Source organism: Emys orbicularis, chromosome 3 (genome assembly GCF_028017835.1).
Source record: "Emys orbicularis isolate rEmyOrb1 chromosome 3, rEmyOrb1.hap1, whole genome shotgun sequence".
NCBI classification, from domain to species: Eukaryota; Metazoa; Chordata; order Testudines; family Emydidae; genus Emys; species Emys orbicularis.
The window spans coordinates 137,257,069-137,276,062 of NC_088685.1; the positions used below are offsets into that span (position 1 = coordinate 137,257,069).

At 40.9% G+C, this 18,994-nt stretch overlaps 1 protein-coding gene across 1 annotated transcript in view; it reads left to right on the forward strand.

Moving 5' to 3' along the window:
* GGPS1 (geranylgeranyl diphosphate synthase 1) overlaps positions 1-18,994 on the forward strand; it is a 48,215-nt gene that overhangs the window by 21,568 nt on the left and 7,653 nt on the right. The window lies entirely within an intron of this gene.

The window sequence follows — 18,994 nt, forward strand, 5'->3', positions numbered from 1 at the left end:
TTTTAATGAAGTTCCTCTACCTGTGGGTAAGACAGGAATACGTGCAAAATGCAAAGAGTGCAACAAAGAAATGCAAGGCCTGGTTGCCCGAATATGACAACATCATGAGAAGTGTTCCTTCTCAGGAGGAAGCTGCGTTGAAAGGAACATGTCTGAACATACAGGATCTTCAGGTTGGTAAACTTTTTTTATTTCATACTTCTTTCTTAAGGACTGCCTGTCTTCCTTCTGGACTATTCTTGAATTTTCATGTTTAAGCAAAAAATATAGTTGTTACTTTATGGTACTAGCATTTTAGATGCAGTTGTAATAAAAAATAGTTGAAATAGGCATTTTTTTCTTTTACAATTTCACCTTTAAAGTAGTACTGAGTATCAGTGAATGCAGTGAGTAGTACTAAATGAGCAGTATGGTAATAATAATTAAATAACTGCATTGACTTATTTTGTTTAAGAGAATCCATCCTCAACATACAGGATTCTGAAGACTATCCACCTTCAAGATGACCATCATTTTCTATAGTTTGAGTTATCTGCACTTGGACTCAGAGACTGTGGAAGTGATGATCTCACTTTTAACAGCCGTAGCATCTTCTGCCGGTGTAGAAAGAATATTTTATTCCTTTGGACTAATTCATTCCAAATTGAGAAATCGTTTGGGACCTGAAAAAGCAGCAAAGCTCGTTTTTCTTTTCCAGATTATGAGCAAACAGGAAAATGAAGGTGAAGATAACTGAGTTAGCTGCCGAAGCCAATATTTTAAGTTTCTCATGTTGATCTGGCTGACCTAGTCAATTTAATTCTTGTTGTTGTTGTTTTTTAAAATTCATTTAACTATTTTAGTTAAAACAATTTTAACAAAAACCTGATTTTAAAACTTTGAATATTTAACTAAATTCAAAAATTCATATGCTTGTTTTGTTAAAATATTGTTTACTGTTGAAGAAAAAAATCCCGAATACATAATGTTGTTGTTTTAGTTAAATAAAACAATTTAAATGTCTGTCTGGTGATGTTCTCCTCCTAATACAGCATGGCAAGAAAATCCTCCAAATATTAATGATTAACCTGTTGAATTGGAGATTGTTCACCTCCCAATGACTTCATAAATATCTGCTTCAATTACCTTTGGTAAATGAAATAACCAAACAATCATTCATTTTCTGATACAGCTGTAAAACTAATCTGAAAAGCTTTCAAAATAAATCACTTAAAAATGTATAATGTGTACCTTCTAAAAACGAAACCTACATCTATCTCTGAGTTGTGAAGAGAAGAATATGTATTAAGGTTATAACCAACAAGAATGCACTCTTATGTAGAAATCCATGATTAAATAGTCTTCCTGACTAGTGATTTAAATCAAATCCACCCTGGCACTGGGGTAGTTACACCTAACTGAGCTGACAGGACCACTTAGCTGTTAACAGTCAGGTGGGGTACTCAGAAGGTAGGGTTATAGGCAATGTCAGGGAGCCAGTCCATCTTGAGGGGAAACTGCCCTTTCCCCATCTTCCTAACTAACCCTCATACCTCTGGTCCCCATCTGTTCGCCGTTGCCTTGTGAGCCTACTCTCCAACCCCCAATGAGGATTGGATACTGGTGATAGGGAATGGAGGCAAGTGTGGCAAATGCAAGTCACTGGCCTAGCAACTCTCTCTCGTCTTAAAAGGGGGAGGAGGGACTACTGCTGTTCCTACTACCACACTGCAGGAGAAGGTCCAGCAGCTGGAGCTAGCCAAAGAGGTTCTGGCAGCAAAGTGGGGCAATGCTGCCCATCCCCTGGAGTCTCTAATTGAAAAGGCCTCAGAGAACCCACACACCCAACACACACACTTTCATCTCTCTCCCACTCCCAGCTGGACCACATTTACATTTCCCGTTTTAACTTTTTGTGGGCCTACTCCTCCAGCATGCATCTGGCCCTCTTCTTGAACCAACATTTGGTGTCCATGATTGTTTCTCTGATGCCTGAGCAGTCAGGTCTTGCCTACTGGCGTTTTAACAGCCTCAATTGAGGGGGTTGGACCTTAGTTGTGGGTAGGCTTAGGCCTGCCTGTTCCAGTTACCACAACAGATACACCCCTGACTTCCCCGAATGAGGTAGGGGTCCTACAGCCAAGAGCCTCCTGTGCTACACCACCGTGATTCATCTCCTGAGCAGATCCATTCTGAGCACTGAAAGAGGGAGGAGTTTGGAGTGTGTTATGTACCGGTAATTAAAGACTGTATTCTCATGCATAAAGGGGCCAAGTTAAGGTTGCACAGGCAACCTTAATTCTGGCATGTGCTTGACTTTGCAATTTACACACACACACACACACACACACACACACACACACACACACACACACACACACAGAAAGACACTAAATTTTATGTAAAGAAGGCTTGGATGTTTTGCTGTGGACTCCTTGTGGGCTTTTTCTGAGCCCTTCAGTCTATATCTGTTTTCAGTTGAGTGAGATTAAATTCTTAAAGACCTCTTTTCTTAATCATACCTCATTTACATGGTTTCTCTATCTTTTAACTTTTTTTTTTTTTTTTTTTTTTTTTTGTGGGTGTGGGGAAGGAGGAGACATGATGGGCAAAACCTGAGCCATTTCTAGTTTAAAAATAAAAACCAACTTGAGGCTTTGTATCATAAATCAAAAAAGGGGCACACCCCTTTTATTCCTCATTACAGGTACTCTTATCCCTTTCTTTGAAGTCTACTTCTTTACCCCCGGTCCCCAAATCGGAACTCTCCAGCTCTGTCTAGCAGTGTATGCTTAGCCTAGGAGCTTTTAACTTTCTTTTGGAACAATAAGTTGGAAGTTGTGTAGATGGTGCCAAGTTAGTTACCATTCATTATTAAGAAGGAAATGGTGAAAATTGCATTGTCAACAGGGAATTCTTGTTAAGCATGACAGTGTAGAAGCTGCATATGTGGGAGAAAACTACGTTACCCTGGCCTCCAATTGCTCTTTCTTGGTATGAAAGTTACCTAGTTTCTGAAAACACTATGATCTTGTTTGCAGTGAGCCATACCTGAAAATTTTGCATTGGATCCTCTCCACTGGGATGAGCCACAGCAGAAGCACTAGAATATATTGGTCACCTCTTTTGGAGTGTTTTTTATTCACCAGTATTAATGGCCAGTTCACACTAATCTTCTGATCCTTATTACCAGTAGAGTTGGGTGATTTTCAGAAAAAGCTTGGAGTGGACACAGCCAACAGGATGTGTTGAGTTTGAAATTGCATTCTGTAGAAGACTGGGACGTAGGAAGTCTGGCCTAGCAGTTACAGCTCGGCTGGGATCCACACATCAGGGATGGTAGTCGGTGAGCAGGGGTCAGAGGAATTGCTAGAGCCGGGTTCAGTAAGCCAGGATCAGAGTCATATGCCAATTAGAGGTAGAACCAGTTTGGAGGCAGGAGTCCGTTTCATAGTCAAGCTGGGGTCGGGGATGAGGTGAGCTTTGAAGATGCAGCAAGCCAAAAGTCTGTGGTTGCCCAGACAACTTCCTCAGGCGCCCTCCAAGATTAAATAGGGCACTTGGCCAATCAGAGAGCTGTAGGGTACTGTCACTCCTGGGTTCCTTGGGTGGTACTTCCTGTGGCACCTGTGATCCATAGTGCTCCCTGGCTGTGGCTCCACATGACCTCCTAGTAGCACAGTGGAACGTCAGCTGTCCCAGGTTCTAGTCCACAAGTTCTTACACTTTCACTTCCCGCTATAGCCCAGCTGCTTGATTTTTGGTATAATGTGTGTTTAATACAAATATTGGAAGGAGTTGGTGTACCTGTGAGAACCTGTCTGTTTTTGAGGGAGAAGGGTTGACAGTTGACTCTCAGAACTATAGAGATACATAATAGTGCATTGAAGATGTGTGATGTAATAAGTACTACAATATTAAATAATGTTAAGACAGTAGTGTGGAAAACAGGCATGTTACATTTATACTTTCTGCTAAAATCTCTCTTCTGTAGTATGTTGAGAAAAAAAATACTATAACTTTTAGAACATTAAGATATGAGAGGGAGTGAACAGTTAATATAAGCGTCTAGTGATGTTTGGTGCTCTGCCTGTGGCTTTGTCTCAATCACAATGCATTTATTAAATTAAAAAGACACCCTGATGTTTTAATACTATAATAAACCTGGCATTACACAGAACTAGGATTAAAAGACCTATTGATCTAACAGTCTTAGAATTTATTTCACCATCTGTTAAATCTTCAACATTGCAGAGCAATAGTTGGCATGCTAGTTAATGTTCTTTTTTGTAAGTAAAGAATGCTTTGGTTTAGGCCCCAAATTTCAAAATTAGATTGGTCTTATTTTCCAACCGATAGTCTTCTGTAAGAGTAACTGGATATTTATCATAAAATTTTCCCTTTTTTTGAGGCGTGTGCGCACACACCAAGGATGTCATTATTCACCTCTTTTTGCCATGGTAATGGAGTCATTCATCTAACTGGTCAGAAATAATCCTAATATAAATGAAATTAACTTGTGTTCCCTATGGTAACTTTATGCAGATGGTATTAATGCTACTAGAGTTTCAAGAGGAAATCTTATCATTTGGCAAAACATCAGGATTTTAAAAAACTGGTAAATCAGAACTCCTGCACGTAAGTGTGTGCTCTGATCTATGGAAAGATATAAAAGAGAATTACAAATACAAATTGGTAACTACTTCTGTAAGATACCTGGGAATACACATTCCTAAAAGCTAGTAAGACTTATAATAATTATGCTCCATTGATTTAAGGGCATCAAGATATATCTGGAAAATTGGTCAAAATACAAAATTTCATAGCTAGGCAAAATTGCATCAGTTAAGATGAATATCTTACCTTAAATTAACATCCTTTTCCAAACACCTCTGGTTTTAGTTCTGGGCAGTTTCTGATTAAACTAAATTGAGTAAATAAGAAATCCAGGGTTAAGCAGTCTAGTTTACAGAGACCATGGCAAAAACTATTGACACTATCAAACATTAAGCGCCATTTATAAAGCTAGTCAGATTAGAAACCTAGTGTAGTAGCTAATGCCAAACCCTAATAAGCAGCAGGTAGACCCAGAAAGATTTCATTTTGAGGGATCAAATTTACCCAATTCCCTGGTTAAAGAAATCTTTTATAGGCCAAAATCAATGTATAATCACCCTTTTATGAAAGCAATAGTAGAAACTTGGGATAACTTATTTAGAAAGCTAAGCCATTGCTCATAGTAGATAATATGGAATTTAACCCCAGTAAAAGCCTGGGAAGTTTTGATGTTTAGGAACTTATAGGTATATCAACTTGGCCGGCTGTTTTGAAACCACACATTTTGATTGCTTGATGATACACAACTCACCAAAAGACACCAAACTTCCAATATATCAATACCAATCATTGAGAAATTTGCCAACTCACCCACACAAAAAGGCAAACCTAAGCAGAAAGCTGATAGAATTTGAAAAACTATTCACTACATCTGTGAAATACGAAGGATTACTCTCCATTCTATATAAAGTAATCTCTAGCTAGCTTAGAGGAAATAGCTATGTTAATGAAAAGATGGAAAGTTGATGGATGCATAGACACAAACTTTTGACTACTTATGAAGGGAGAAATCCCTTTAACAATAGCCAAAGTTAAACTCAAAATTAAGATATTAAAATAAGGAAGGAAGGAGAAAAGCTTATTATGTAGAGTTTTGATAGGAAAATTTATAAACAGGTCATGCATCTAAATGTAAGAAAAGCGGAAATTTGTAGATAAACATGAGATGAAAGACTTTAACTGATACTATCAAGTAAAAAGAAAGGACACAGTAGAAAAACATCAACCACAATGTGATCAATGTCACTAAGTTTGAAGAAAGTGATTAGTAGCAGGACTTGTCAATACAGCTTTAGGGATTTCCATACACCAACTTAGTTGTATATTTGTATATAATACTAAGTTTATCTCTAGATTGCTGTTATAAAAGAATGGAGTTAAATTTTTTTTTTTTTTTTTTAATGCTGTTGCTGACGAACCAAATGCAAGGAGAAGAATCCTATAGATGCTCCTTATGCAACCAGGCCATGGCCCTGGGTAGCTGCCTCAGTTAGTGGAGAAATCTGCTTTTTAAGAGTTGTTTTGGAGGCTTAATTCTTAAGAACAGTAGGGAAAATTCTGGGTGGGGGTGTTGTTCAGTTGTCCTCTTCAAAGTCATATGAAAGTTGCGGAAGTGCTGCAACTATCCACACATTAGCAATATATCCCATGATGTTCTAGGAAGAGGAAGATGGGGGTTGGAGGCCTGAGGAGCAAGAATTATGAAATGCCAACCATGTCGTGAAAGAGATCTACATCTACCCTAAAAGATGATGTGGGAAACTCATAGAAAATGAGAGCAAAATGGGCATCCAATTATTAGACTAGTACCTGGAAAACTTAATCCTCCTTTCTTAATGCTAAGGTTTTATTCCTACCGTGCCCCAACTTGTTATAGTAGTGATGGTGATTCAAATATTGCATGTTTCATATGTTTGATTTTTATTTAAGCTAGCTAGCTTTCTCTTATTTAAAATACTTGTATTTAAAATAATAACATTGGAAAGGTGGTCTTCCTATCCAGAGCTTCTACTTGTTTAAGTATTAATAATGCCTTTTGATTTTTCAAATAAAATTAGGTGGCTGGTAGTGTTCTGATTGCAACAAGCTGATTTTAACCAGGAATTTTACAGCTGTAAATGTACTGTGGTCTGCCTTGCCTTATAATAAGCTCTTTCTACTCTGAAGAGTAGACCACAATATGCCTTGAGCTATATAATCTCTCTGGTGTCTGGCTTTTCCCAGAGTGACTGACAGAGCAGTAATAATACACAGTGCTGATTTTTTTTTTTTTTTTAAAAGACTGAACACATCTGGTAAAGACTTTAAATCTAAAACTACTCTCCTTTTCCTTTCACTCTCCCTGAAATAAATTCCCAGTGCCCTTTAAGACATCTGTTTCAGACCTGTCAGTTTTCTATCTGTATGTTTTCCTTCAATGTCTGTCTTTTTTCCTCTATTTGATTGCTTGCCTCCTGCCTGGACAAGGTAGTGGCATGCTGTTGTGCATATACTTGAGTTATATTAGTATGGCCTTTCAGAGGCTTTTCGTTCCTTGCCTTTATGCTATAGCTGTCAGCATTTTTCAAAAATAGGGAAATGGAGCAAGTACACGTAACTAAACTATGCCAGTATCCCTGACTTTACTGACTCCTTAGAACAGCAAGATGGAGAGATGCAATAGTGTTTCTTCAAAAAGTGGGTCACAGGAAATCTGTGCAAATAAAGGGAAAGATGAATGCTTTTCTGTACAGATGGTGTTCTCTTTCTCCTTGAATACAGTGTCTAGACAGCCTTACTGTTTAGGGTAGACTAGTCTAACAATTCAAATGCTTGTCTAGGACAAGTGACTAAAATATGCTAAATTCTTCATATAATGTAGTGGTCCATCTAGATTTCATACTAATGCAGAGCTGTATATCTCATGATTAAATCAGTTATTGAACATCAAATGTTCTGTAAGCTTATTTTTAGGAAACCTGCTTATAACAGCAGAAGTAGCTGCCTAATGCATTAAAACCAACTATTCTCTCCGTTGGCATGTAATTCACTAAGGAGTAAGCAAAGTAAACAATGTTGCTATGGGTTTGGTATAGTAGTTGTCTAACAGCACCGCAGTAAAATTACCTAAGTGCAGTATTACCTTTGAATAGTCCTCCCCATAGAAGTATTGAAATATTTCACCAGCAGACAACACTGTTCACTAAATGTACACAGCTGTGGGATATATTCAGTATCTTGAAACTGCAGACTTGGTGGTGTTTTTTTGTTTTGTTTTTTGTTTTTCTCCCCAGCAGCTGTTCTTAGTTTGATCTGCTCCAAGAAAATCTCTTAGAAAATTAAAGCACCTTGTTGGAGAACTCTTAGCTCATTTATCAGGAAATGTGAAAACTTACAGCACATAGCTGAAATGTGCTTGCTTGTCCCATTTGTTGAGTGGTACAGATAATAAGTTTGTTATAACTAGAGTCCTCTTAATGTGACTGAGGACCAATTTGAAAATTGTATTTGCACTTAAGTGTGTACCTACAGCTGTTACAGTGAACACAGAAATAGCTTATAACGAGAGGTAGGAGGTGACTCATTTTTTTTAATTTGTGCATGGTTTCATTGTCTTGTTTCTAGTCTATTGCACTTCATCTTGTGCATTAGCATGATGACTTTACTCTTAATCATAATATCAATCATAAGACGTCTGTGTACCCTGGCAATTTTAATAGCCACCATATAGCATGGGGTTATTCAACAAACAGTGCTGCAGGTGAACAGCTCACTGAGCTGTTCAATGCAAAACAAAAGGGTACCTTCCATTCAGCCTAAAAGAAAAAAGAATAGACACCTGACTTACATTTTGTGTCCATTGACTCCAGCAGATCATCACTTATTGCCTCTCAAACTGTCCTGGACCACTTTCCGCACAGTCAGCACTGGCCAGTGGTGGCATACATTGTCCTCAAACTCCCTGTCATTACCAGCGTCTCAAAAAAAACATCAGTAGCATACCACCAAATTCCAAAAACTTTGACTCTTTTACAAAGCTTATTATTGAAGCTTCAAAGAAGAATATCACCCTTGGTTACAGGAACTTCTTTATGCCATGATGGAGTTGAGAGAGCAAAACGCTCCTAAGGGAGTATGAAGCTACTGGTGACCTGGACTTAGCCACAGCTCTCCTGGAATTGATGATGGAGTCTACAACAGTGGTGCCCAATTTTATTACACAAGAGGGCCACGTAAACCTAAGCACAACCTTGTGTGGACCAAACAGATTCTACATATCTTTAATAAGATTTAAAGTTACCTGTACTGATTTATATTTTAAGTTAAACTTGTTTCATATATATTTAGATAGACAATACTGTACGTAGGTTGTTTCTGTTTACTCACCTGTGTAAAGTAAAATAATATAAACATGGGGTTGTCTGTGGGTGAGGACTGGCCTGCCTCCCAAGTCCTCTGAAAGCGAGGGATCGTTGTCCAGGATGGGTTGTAGATCACTGATGATGCATTGGAGAGGTTTTAGTTGAGGACTGTAGGTAATGGCCAATGGAGTTCTGTTGGTTTCTTTCTTGGGCTTGTCTTGCAGCAGGAGGCTTCTGGGTACACTTCTGTCTCTGTTGATTTGTTTCCTTATTTCCTCGTACGGGTATATTAGTTTTGAGAATGCTTGGTGAAGATCTTGTAGGTGTTGGTCTCTGTCTGAGGGGTTGGAGCAAATGCAGTTGTACCTCAGCGCTTGGCTGTAGACGATGGATCGTGTGGTGTGTCCAGGATGGAAGCTGGAGGCATGAAGGTAGGCATAGCGGTTGGTGGGTTTTCAGTATAGGGTGATGTTAACGTGACTGTCACTTATTTGTACCGTGGTGTCTAGGAAGTGGACCTCCCATGTAGATTGGTCCAGGCTGAGGTTGATGGTGGGGTGGAAGCTGTTGAAATCGGGGTGGAATTCTTCCAGAGGCTCCTTCCCATGGGTCCAGATGATGATGTCATCAATGTAGCATAGGTAGAAAAGGGGCGTGAGTGGACGAGAGCTGAAGAAGCGTTGTTCCAGGTCAGCCATAAAAATGTTGGCACCATGCGGGTGCCCATAGCAGTGCCACTGGCCTGGAGGTATATATTGTCACCAAATTTGAAATAATTGTGTGTGAGGATAAAGTCACAGAGCTCAGCAACCAGTTGTGCTGTGGCATCATCAGGGATACTGTTCCTGACCGCTTGTATTCCATCTGTGTGTGGGATGTTTGTGTAGAGAGCCTCCACATCCATGGTGGCTAGGATGGTGTTTTCTGGAAGATCACCAATGCATTTTAGTTTTCTCAGGAAATCAGTGGTGTCACGGAGATAGCTGGGAGTGCTGGTGGCATAGGGTCTGAGTAGAGAGTCCACATATCCGGACAGTACTTCAGTGAGAGTGCCAATTCCAGAGATGATGGGGCGTCCAGGATTTCCAGGTTTGTGGCTCTTGGGTAGTAGATAGAATAACCCCGGTCGGGGCTCTGAGGGTATGTTGATTTGTTCCTGTGTTAGTGTAGGGAGTGTCCTGAGTAGATGGTGCAGTAAATCTAATGCTAATAAATCTCCTGCATTGAAGCAGGCTGCGGGCCTTCTGAAATGCTCTGGTGGGTCGTAGGTTGGGCACCCTGGTCTACAAGATGACAACAATGGACAGCAACAGTGGAGGTCACAGACTTCATGCACTCAAGCTGTAAAGTGTGGACCCTTCTGTGAAGTGGTGCCATTACCTGTGCGCATACCGCAAGTCACTGTTAGCAGCATTGCTAGCCACCTAATTCAGAAATTATTGTAAGCTGACAAAACAAAAAGAGGCAAAAACACCTCTTACGGAGTTCTGCCCACGAAGTGCCCGTTTGTCAAGTCTGTCAGTCCTTTACAAGAACTGAGATTGATGCTGGCATTGACGGCATTCTTCCAGACTTCCTTAGATACTTGCACACTGGATGGCAGCGCTACTTACTGTAGTCATCACCACCAGCAAACTCCCAACAGCTTGGTGACAATCATAGAATCGTAGGACTGGAAAGGACCTTGAGAGGTCATCTAAGCGAGTCCCCTGCACTCATGGCAGGACTAAATATTATCTAGACCATCCCTGACAGGTGTTTGTCTAACCTGCTCTTAGAAATCTCCAATGATGGAGATTGCACAACCTCCCTAGGCAGTTTGTTTCAGTGGTTAATTACCCTCACAGGAAGTTTTTTTCCTTATGTCCAACCTAAACTGCCCTTGCTGTAATTTAAGCCCCATTGCTTCTTGTCCTATCCTTAGAGGTTAACAAGATCAATTTACCTCCTTCCTCTTTGTAACAACCTTTTATGTACTTGAAAACTGTTATGTCCCCTCTCTTTTCTTCTCCAGACTAAACAAACCCATTTTTTCAATCTTCCCTCATAGGTCATGTTTTCTAGACTTTTAATCATTTTTGTTGCTCTTCTCTGGACTGTCTCCAATTTGTCCAAAACTTTCCTGAAAGGTGGCCCTCAGAACTAAACACAGTACTCCTGTTGAGGCCTAATCAGCGTGGAGTAGAGCAGAAGAATTACTCCTCGTGTCTTGCTTACAACACTCCTGCTAATACATCCCAGCATGTTTGCTTTTTTTGCACATATTACACTGTTGACTCATATTTAGCTTGTGATCAACTATGAACCTCAGATCCCTTTCTGCAGTACTCCTTCCTAGGCAGTCATATCCCATTTTGTATGTATGCAACTGATTTGTTCTTTCCTGAGTGGAGTAAGTTGCATTTGTCTTTATTGAATTTTGTCCTGTTTACTTCAGCTTGGTATCGTCCATAAATTTTAATTGTACTCTCTATGCCATTATCTAAACCAATGATGAAGATATTGAAAAGAATCCTGCGGGACCCTACTCAATATACCCTTCCAGCTTGACTCTGAACCACTGATAGCTGCTCTCTGGGAATGGTTTTCCAACCAGTTATGCACCCACCTTCTCGTAGCTCCATCTTAGTTGTATTTCCCTAGTGTGTTTATGAGGTCATGCGAGACAGTATCAAAAGCCTTACTAAAGTCAAGATGTGCCACATCTACTGCTTCCCCCATCCACAAGGCTTGTTAACCTGTCAAAGAAAGCTATTGGGTTGGTTTGACTTTTTTTTTTTCTTGACAAATCCATGCTGACTATTACTTATCACCTTATTATCTTCTAGGTGTTTGCAAATTGCTTAATTATTTGCTCCATTACCTTTCCAGATACTGAAATAAACTGACTGGGGTCCATAATTCCCCGGGTTGTCCTTATTTCCTTTTTTTATAGATTGGTCGTATATTTGCTCTTTTCCAGTCCTCTGGAATCTCTCCTGTCTTTCCTGACTTTTCGAAGATAATCACTAATGGTCATATCTCCTCAATCAGCTCCTTAAGTATTTTAGGATGTATTTAATCAGGTCCTGGTGACTTGAAGACATCTAACTTGTCTAAGTAATTTTTAACTTGTTGTTTTCCATATTTTAGACTGATTCTTCATTTTCACTGTCATTCACTACGTTAGATGTCCAGGCACTACTAACCTTTTGGTGAAAACTGAAATGAAGTCATTTAGTACTTCTGATATTTCCACACTTTCTGTTACTGTTTTCTCCCTCTCATTGAGTAATGGGCCTGCCCTGGGTCTTGCTCTTGCTTCTGATGCATTTGTAGAGTGTTTTCTTGTTACCCTTCGTCTCTAGCTAGTTTAATCTTGTTTTGTGCCTCAGCCTTCCTAATTTTGTCCCTACACACTTATTTGTTTATAGTCATCGTTTGTAATTTGACCTAGTTTCCACTTTTTGTAGGACTTTTTTGGTATGTTTTTTGAGTTTTCAGATCATTGAAAATCTCCTGGTTAAGCCAGGGTTGTCTCTTGCCATACTTCCTATCTTTCCTATGCATTGGGATAGTTTGCTCTTGTGCTCTTAATAATGTCTCTTTGAAAAACTGCCAACTCTCTTGAACAGGCTTCACCCTTAGACTTGTTTTCTATGGGATCTTACTTACCAAATCCTGGAGTCTGCCTTTTTGAAATCCATTATCTTTATTGGGCTCTTTTCCCTCCTACCATTCTTTAGAATCTTGAACTCTATCATTTTATGATCACTTGCACCCTAGCTGCCACAAGCACTGACTCCGTGGGTGCTCCAGGGCTGGAGCACCAATGGGGAAAAATTAGTGGGTGCTCTGCACCCACCGGCAGCCAAGCTCCCCTTCCCCCAGCCCTACCTTCTCCTCCTCCCCGAGCGTGCCACATCGCTGCTCCCCCGCCTACCTCCCAGCGTTGCCCTCCCAGCCTGTTTGGCGGCGCTTAGCATGCTCGGGGGGTGGGGGGGAGGAGCGGGAACGTGGCGCGCTCAGGGGAGGAGGCAGGGCCAGGGCGGGGATTTGGGGAAGGGTTTGGAATATTGGCAGGGAGGGGGCAGAGTTGGGACGGGGACTTGGGAAGGGGTTGGAATGGGGGTGGGGAAGGGGTGGGAAGAGGCAGGGCAGGGGTGGGCCTCATGGAAGGGATGGCGTGGGGGTGGGGCCAGAGGCAGAGGTAGGGGGTCGAGCACCCAGGGGAAAGAGGAGAAGTCGGCGCCTATGCTAGCTGTCTTCCATTTTGGGTTTCAAATTCTCAACCAGTTCCTCCCTATTTGGTCAAAAACAAATCTAGAACAGCCTCTCCCCTAGTAGCTTTCTCCACTTTCTAAAATAAAAAATTGTTTCCAATACATTCCAAGAACCTGTTGGATAATCTGTGCCCTGCTGTGTTATTTTCCCAACAGATATCTGGGTAGTTGAAGTCCCCCATCACCACCAAGGTCATTGCCATTTTAAAACCTGGTGTGACTGGGGTCGTGGGGGGGAGGAAGGCAGCTGAGGTCACTCAATTAGGGTGATCTGCAAAGAATGAGGCAGATAATCCCCAAAGCTGGTGGATATTTTCTATGCTTAAATTTACCAAGCCAGCACAAAACAGTTTCTTTATTACCTCACTGGCTGCCCAAAAGCCAACAACACAGTTCCCTTGAAGTAATCCAGCCTCGGGCCTCCAGCCAGGTACCCAAGTCAAATATTATGATTTTGAGAATCTTCTTTCATCATATAAAAGAAAAGGTTCTACCAATCCCAAAGGATCAGACACATTATCTCCCAGGTTAATAAATGTTCCAGATCTTATCCAAATACATGCTTACAGCCAATTACTATTAAGTAAACTAACATTTATTTAAAAAGAAGAGAGTATGGTTAAAAGATCAATATACATACAGACATGAGTTCAGTTCTTGAGGTTCAGATTTATAGCAGAGATGGTAAGCTTTATAGTTGCAAAGAGTTCTTGTAGATTTTAGTCCATAGGTTATAGTCCAATGTCCAATATCATATTCAGGGCAGACTAGTCAGCACTGGGATCTCAATCTTGTATCTTAAGATTCTCCTGCATTGAAGCCTCAAGCAGATCTGAGATGACAGGATCAGGACCCATAGGTCTTTTTATACAGTTTTCTAGCAGCCTGTTTACCCATACAGTCATCGGTAAACAATAAGTTTTTGATGTAACTTTGTTTCCTGAACACCACCAGTAATTAGTTACACAAATTAACATAGGGCAATTTATTCATTACAGTCTATTACAAACTTCAAAGAAACATATAGACAATGACTTATTTCACCCAAGATTCATCTAAATGTTAATATTCCCTTTTGATCTCTGAATTAATAGTGATAGTGACAGACAGAAAATGTCTGTTTACATGGCTATCCTCTAAGATACACACCATTAGTATAACCTCTAATTCTTTAACAATACAGGTTTGCATTTCAAAGTTCTAGCCTATCTAGCCTTGAGTAGCCTTAATTACCATTTCTAACATGTTTCTACAGGCTGACTGTGGGTTAATTAGCCTGCAGGATGCTTAACCCTTTCTGGCCACGTGTTACACTCTTCATAAGATTCGTTGCAAGTATATAACAATGGTAGAAATAATGATTTGGATGATTATATTTTAATTACACAGTGTCACACCTGGAAAACCATTCAATAACCCCGAAAGCTATTGCCCTATGTATGTTGTACAGAGGAGAGAGAGATTACTGGCGCGAGCAATCCTGGCGAGGCAGACTATGGTTCCCCCAGCATAGGCAGGTTTCAGGGCAGGGCAAAACTGCTGTGACCAGTTGTTTGCACTGACTACACATATTGAGGCCAGCTTTCAGCAGAAGCTTAAAACAGCTGCAACTTGTCATCAGCCTGTGACACTATCTGGCATAAGGGGCTCTGCTGAAGTGATCCAACCTCTTCAGTGCAACCAGATGTTTTGATTCATTAGGTCAGTGTTTTTGGACAGAGCGTTCCATTTCCATCAGCAGTCAGGTTGGCAAAAAGCAGAGTCTGTACAATGGCCTCCCAAGGGATCAGTTTATTCCACGGCTAAGTACTGTGTACCTGTTCAGGGGAAAAGCTTGCATAGACCTTGTTGATATCCAACTAAATGTCTCAGACTTGTAACTGGTACCCTGAAGTCCATTGTACTGCCTTGGTTTCCAGTCCTCACAAACATCCTTCCTCCAACCAGCCAGTGAGAGAGGAATATGTTGCATAAGTACAAGAAAGCTGTTACTAACCACAGCTCCCACTCCATGACCTTACACTTGTCTTAAGCCCCTCTGACCATTCTGAGCATCTAGAGAAGCTCTTCTGATATCAACTTCAACCCTGGCAGATGCAATGGGCAGGCTCTGACATAAATAACATACATCATGAAGATGATCCTGGTTTCTTTAAACCTCTCCTGGTTTCTTGCTCTGCTAAAGACAGTGGATGACTATCAGCAGTATTGGGACGTTACATGGATTGCGTGCACCTGCTGCACTAAAGAAGAATCGAGGATTTGCCACAGCATGAATGCGGAGACCTCCAAACTGTCAAACACTGTGAACCAAGTGCCCCACCTTTTCATTTACAGGAGCTATAGCATCTCCTGAAGCCCTCAAATGGATTTCAGACCTTTCGATTAACTTGTAAATGTTCCTATTTCAATATGAAAGATGATTACTTTTGTGAACTGCTCTGAAGGGAACTCATCTGTATGCTATTCTCCAGGTTCTGCAGTATGAGTACCATGGTAGCTTTTAGCTGCTCCTGTTTTGAAGTTTGGGACCAGAAGGACGTTTACTTTCCCGGATCTCTGCACAGGATGGAGAGAGAACTCCTCTCTTTGCTCCCTAGAACCTTCAACATGGATATGGGGCACTATGTTTAGTGCTTTGCCCCTGTGCTCATCAACAGGTTCCAGAGATAGTTTGGAGGAGAGCAAGCCCCCCTGAAGGGTAGATTACCTTGAGTAAGACCCCTACCACAGAACAGGTCAAGAAGCCAAGAGACAGTGGATTTGGAGGGGAAAGTAGAAGCCTCTCTCCTCTGAATTAAAAAAAAAAAATCTGTGAAACAACCAGGTGAGGAAGGGGAGGCAGCACCCCTCATTGGTCTCCCCCAGCAGAGGAGAGGCAGTGTGGGGACTGGAAGGGACCACACACACAAGAGGAATCAGAAGGAGCAGGGGACAGGAGTAATGGGGATTCCTAGTCTCCTGAAGAGACAGGAGAGTGGGAGTACCTAGGCTGAGACGGGGAAGCAGGGTTGCTTACCCTGTTCCCTTAAGGAAACTTGGACCATGTGAGTTGAGTTTGGAAGAGGCATGCTGTAGGGATCCTCAGACCAACTCCCCCACAAAATCTGTGACCTGGAGCAGATAGGCTGAAAAGACAGCACAGATTGCCCTCTGCCTGCTGGGAAGACAACTGAGATTGCCCCCCACCAGCACAGGCTAGCCTGGGAGGGCTGGTAGGCACAGTGAACTTTGTCATACCCAACATCCTTCCATCTTCCATGGGAGTAAAAGAGCCAAGAGCAGCTGGGTCTTTAAAGAAAGGGGTGGCTGACCTTTGCCTCCTGGGAGTGCATGCACAGCAAGGGGCTTTGACCCCCTCATGTGCAAATTCCCAGTGCCCCATGCTGTTCATACTCCCTGTTCTGGGTAGGTCCTTCACAGAGCAATTGGAGAGACGCTCTTTAACTTAAAGAACGAGGAGTACTTGTGGCACCTTAGAGACTAACAAATTTATTTGAGCATAAGCTTTCGTGGGCTAGAACCCACTTCATCGGATGCATGCAGTGGAAAATATAGTAGGAAGATATATATACATAGAGAACATGAAAAATGGGTATTGCCATACCAACTCTAACAAGACTAATCAATTAAGGTGGGATATTATCAGCAGGAGGAAAAAAAACTTTTGTAATGATAATCAGGATGGCCCATTTCAAACAGTTGACAAGAAGGTTTGAGTAACAGTAGGGGGAAAATTAGCATGGGGAAATAGTTTTTACTTTGTGTAATGACCCATCCACTCCCAGTCTTTATTTAAGCCTTATTTAATGGTGTCCAATTCGCAAATTAATTCCAGTTCTGCAGTTTCTCGTTGGAGTCTGTTTTGAAGTTTTTTTGTTGGAGAATTGCGACTTTTAGGTCTGTAATTGAGTTCCCAGGGAGGTTGAAGTGTTCTCCGACTGGTTTTTGAATGTTATAATTCTTGACGTCTGATTTGTATCCATTTATTCTTTTGCGTAGAGACTGTCCGGTTTGGCCAGTGTACGTGGCAGAGGGGCATTGCTGGCACATGATGGCATATATCACATTGGTAGATGTGCAGGTGAACAAGCCTCTGATGGTGTGGCTGATGTGATTAGGTCCTATGATGGCGTCCCTTGAATAGATATGTAGACAGAGTTGGCAACGGGCTTTGTTGCAGGGATAGGTTCCTGGGTTAGTGTGTTTGTTGTGTGGTGTGTGGTTGCTGGTGAGTATTTGCTTCAGGTTGGGGGGTGTCTGTAAGCGAGGACTGGCCTGTCTCCCAAGATCTGTGAGAGTGAGGGATCATCCTTTAGGATAGGTTGTGTAGATCCTTGATGATGCGCTGGAGAGGTTTTAGTTGGGGGCTGAAGGTGATGGCTAGTGGCTTTCTGTTACTTTCTTTGTTGGGCCTGTCCTGGAGTAGGTATTCTTCTGGCTCTGTCAATCTGTTTTTTCACTTCAGCAGGTGAGTATTTGCTCCAATCCCTCAGACAGAGACAAACACCTACAAGATCTCTATCAAGCATTCTTAAAACTACAGATTCACAGACTAACACAGCTATCACTCTGAAATCTTTAACTTAAACAGTCCAACTTTAAAACACTTGCAGGATGCTCAGAGGTTGGTCATTGTCCCCAAAACTAATTTAGTCATGTGAAATTGATCTGTTTCAAGTTCTTTAATTTTGCTCTGCAAGGAATAGGGTAAAAACAGTCTGAAACCTGATTCTGGCATGCCCAGCTTTGTGGTTTGTATAAAGCTATTTTCACAGGAACTCTTAGTAAGAGCTGTATTTACAGAGATGCTTGACTTAATATGATTTTGAAATTGTTCCATCAGGAAGCTGAGCTCAGGAGAACCTGAACTCTATGTTCGTATTAAGATATCTGTTTTAGTGTTCTCCCTAATTGATCTGGTAGTTGCTATTCATTCCAAAAAATGTATAGGCATATGCGTATTAATATGCATTAAACTAATTAAAATTTAATTTTTCCTACTTTGTGTTAAAACAGAAGTTAGAATGATTATTAGCTTGGCTCCTCTAAAAGTGAAATTTGGACTCTAAATCTTCTGTCTTTCATCTTTCTCAGAAAAAGGTGATTGCTTGCTCTATTTTGGTTAATTCTGAGAATCAAGTATTACTATTAGTGTTTTTTGGGAGAGATTTCCAGAACAAATAGTTTTATAAAACTTCTGAAAAAAAATTTCCCTTCTGTTCAAAATGTGTATTAAGGATCTCTTTGGTATTGGCTCTGTCAGACTATTTCTGCTGCCCAGTTGCTTACCTTTCTGTTGCCAACGAACCTCATTGAACTAGTTAGTGGATTTCCAATGCGATGCAGAAACGGAAATAAGTCAAATTCCACTTTTGTTGTCCTGGCTGGAATACAGACTGCTATGATGGCAGTTAGCCCAAGGGAAAAATAAGACTGGTATATTGTGGGAGGACCAGCTGCAAATGAAGGGATGATCAATAAATAAAACATGAGATCAGTGCACTAGCAGATCAGATGTTTGATAGTTAAATGATTGATCTGACTCTGAAACCTTGTTTTATAACTCTTGTTACATACCCCAAAAAAGTCCTTAATGTTGACAAATTTAGGTTTATAAAATTTGTCAGTTGCTGTCAGATTTATATAAACTACAGACTTGCAGTCTGCCCTTCATCCACCATGGTCAACGATAAACTATTTTACCAATTTAATTACAGCAATGTCTAAATATAACTTACTGTAACTGATAGCAATATGTAGTGTAGCATTGTTTCTAGATAGCACCATGAGATG